The sequence below is a fragment of the Physeter macrocephalus genome, chromosome 20 (assembly GCF_002837175.3).
Source record: "Physeter macrocephalus isolate SW-GA chromosome 20, ASM283717v5, whole genome shotgun sequence".
NCBI lineage: Eukaryota > Metazoa > Chordata > Mammalia > Artiodactyla > Physeteridae > Physeter > Physeter macrocephalus.
The window spans coordinates 65,137,199-65,140,875 of record NC_041233.1 but is presented as its reverse complement, the minus strand read 5'-3'; positions in this window follow the sequence as shown (position 1 = coordinate 65,140,875).

The window sequence follows — 3,677 nt, the reverse complement described above, 5'->3', positions numbered from 1 at the left end:
TCTAAGTGGTTGGAAGTGCCATCTGTACATCTCCACCCTTTCATGTCAGGGAAAAGGACAGACTGGAGAATCATGCCTGGGCTTTTCACTGCCTACATTTGGAAGTGACAGACATCCATTCTACTCATATTTCATTGGCTAGAACTAGTCACAGCTTCACAGGAAGAGGGTGGGAAACAAAGGGAAGCGAATGGAGTATTTGGGGAGACTTACTATTGTTGTCACATCCGTTCTTAGCTATGTGTCCCTGGGCAAGTTGCTTACCCTCTCTGTGTCTCAGTTTCTCCATCTGTTAACTGAGAATTACAGTTGTTCCTTTCTCGTAGGGCAGCGACAGGATTCAATCAATTTCAACATGTAAGTGTCTCAGAAAATTGCCTGGCACATAGAAATAGCTTGATAAGAGTTACATAGTATTGATACCTCCTCTTCTTAGGATCTCTTTGTACAAACGATCCCCCCTCCCCCCCAGTAAGAATGAAGTGATCAGACATCATTCAATAATATTCTGATCTAAGACAAGAACTTAGAACTGAGTAATTTTTTTAAACATCTTTATTGGAGTATAATTGCTTTACAATGGTGTGTTAGTTTCTGCTTTATAACAAAGTGAATCAGCTCTACGTATACCTATATCCCCATATCCCCTCCCTCTTGCTTCTCCCTCCCACCCTCCCTATCCCACCCCAGAACTGAGTAATCTTTGGTGAGTAGTTGAATATCTTTGAACCTCAACTTCATCGTCCATTAAAACAGATGACTACTTACCTTTTGGGGCTCATATAAGAATCCAGGAAGAAAATGGTTGGTTAAGGAAGTTATGTCTACATTAAACAAATCTTGCCTACCACAATGGTCAAAATGACGTACACATATTAAATATTTGCATCAGGACTGAAACCAAAAACATTCATTCCACTTAAGCTGGAAACTCTGGGGATCAAGACCACCCTTATCCCCAGTCCTATGTCCTGACAACTCCACATCTACCCATAGTGCCTTTGGGGTCTTGTCACAGGCGTTCATCTGGCGGAGGTTTTGCGTTGCCGCCACGTGTGGGCACAGATAGTCTTTCGCAGCCAAAGTGGGCAGGAGAGGCACAGGCCTATGCATGATTGTGTTGGTCCACAGCAAACAAGTTTCTCTCATTTGGCCCTTCATTTATTCTTCATTCAATACATAATTATTAATGACCTACTATGCTCAAATTGCTGGAATTCAGAGGTGAATAAGGGAGATCTGTTCAAATGGAGTGGGGGGAGCCAGAGACAACAAGGAAAGAAGTAAAGACCTTTGGGAACTGAGAAATACCAGAAAGAAAAATAAAACAGGGCAATAAACCAGGGTAATGGAGAGAGAGACCGACAGAAAAGAAGAGACTAGAACATTGGAGAGAGCAGTCAGGAAAAGACTTGAAGAGGAGGTTACTGTTGAGCTGCACCCTGAAGACAAGAGGAATCGGCCTTGCAAGCACCTTGGGAAAAGCATTTCTGCCACAAATGCCCCAGGACAGGAATGAGGAGGCCAGGGTGCCAGGAATTTGAGGAGGAGGGCCGATGGAAAGATCACAGGGTGGGGGAGGCAAGCAGGGGCTGGCTAGTCCTGAGGACCTTCCCTTCCCTCCTTGCAGGGACTGATGAGTTTGTGCATGTCCACCTCCTCCAAGAAGCCCACACCCTCCCCTCCTGTGGTCGCCTCATTTTTGGTCTAGTCTCACCGGCTGCCTCTCTTCTCCCCGCTCCCTCTGGCAATGGGCTATTATGGGAGATCAGTGAGAATTGCAACATGCTCTCTCTTTGCCCTAGAGGAACGGGGGAGGCAGATTCTATTCGGACCCCCGTGAGAGAGGGCCGGCAATCCAGACTGTGGACAAGAGCACCAGGTGAGGGCTGAGGGGAAGTCATAGGAGGTGCGGATGACTGAGGCTGAGGGGGTCAGGGAAGTGGGCTGAGCTTAGCCTTGACAGGGCAAGAACTAGACAGAACAGAGGGGGTGGGGAGTGACATTCCACGTAGGAGGGACGCAGAGCAAAGGCGTCCTCATGGGAAGGAAAGGAGCAGAGGGTAGCCATGCTCATCAGTTCACGAGTCCCGGGGGTTGGAAGAGAAGGTTGGGAAAGCAAGGAGGATCCGGTCCACGCATCCTAGCCAGTGATGCCCAAACACAGGAATGAGGACTCCAGAGCTAGACTAGTAGTTGGGTTCAAATTAGTTTTCTGTCACTTACTAACCATGTGACCTTAGACAGGTTACTTTACCTCTTCATGCCTCTGTTTCCCCATCTGTAAAGCAGTGATCATAATAGTACCGACCTCATTTTAATGAGGTTTAACTGAGTTCATGTGTGCAAGCCCTTGGACTAAATAGTACCTGATCCTGAGTGAGTATTATATAGATGTCGGTCAAGTTAAATGAATGCTGGTGAGCAAGTGAGACCCCACGCTAAAGGCAACTGGAAACTCTTAGCTGTTTCTGGGCAGGACTGTGCATGGAAGGAAAGGATTCTCTACTTTGATTCAACTGCATCCCTGTGCAGGCTGGATTGGAGACAGAGGGCCTGGGAGCAGGAAGGCAAGTTAGGAGTCTCCTGCAGTGGTCCAGGCACGAGATGACTGCAGGTGCCTGGTGAGGGGGCTGCCAGTAAAATTGGAGGGGATGGCAATGTGGGCCTGGTGGAGGAAGTGCTCTTGACACATGGTGACTGGAGACTGGATGTGGGGAGTGGGCTGGAGACGGAGGCTGTAGGCCTGGGTGATGGGGGGAATGTGGAGCTATGGTCAGAGCGGGAAGTTGAAAAAGTCTGGTTTGGAGGAAGACGGTGCAATCAGGTGGAGCTGTGTTGTCCTTGAGGCAACGGCAGGCCCACTGTGTTCTGGGTGCCATCTCGTCTGAGGAAAGGAATCCTGTGGGCGTTTGATGCTGGCTCCTAGAGATGAGTGAGAATGAGGGTTTCAGTCTGGGCCTCCGCACACCTGCATGTGTTGGGAGGAGGCCGGGTAGGCCGAGAAAGGGCAGTAAATATTGAATGAGGCTGAGCCCACACATCCTCTGTGCTCTGTACTGACAGGGCAATCAGGAAGGGAAGACCTGCCTGTGCTCACCACTCCCAGACACCGGACAGTGATGAGGGTCAGTCCCCCTGGTTACCCATTCTCTTTGTGGGGAGGGGAGCTCAGAGTCAGTCGTAAGGGGAGCTTACGACCCAGCCCAATGTTGATGACACTCATCCCGGGCCCCGCCTGGATCAGGCTTGTAGCTGGGGTCCAGGGATACTGGTTGAGATGGATAGCATTTTATTATTGGTTGCCATTAATGGGTATTGACTGGGGACCTGCTTCAGGATCCAGTGAGCACAGCAGACAATTATCTATTAACCAATGGATTTGGGGGGGGGGCATCTATTGTGTTCCAGGCTCCATTTAAGGCATGGAGCTCAAAGTAAAATGAAATGCTTGGTTCCAAGAAACCACATTAGCCTAGGTTTTAGTTTTTCCATTTTTAATTATTGATGACAGCAGCTTCAATACAGATATCAGAGAACTGTATCCTGCCTTCAGTCATGAAAATCTTGGTTCAGCCTGGCTTTTTTTTTTTTTTTTTTTTTTTGTGGTACACGGGCCTCTCACTGCTGTGGCCTCTCCCGTTGCGGAGCACAGGCTCCGGACGCGCAGGCTCAGC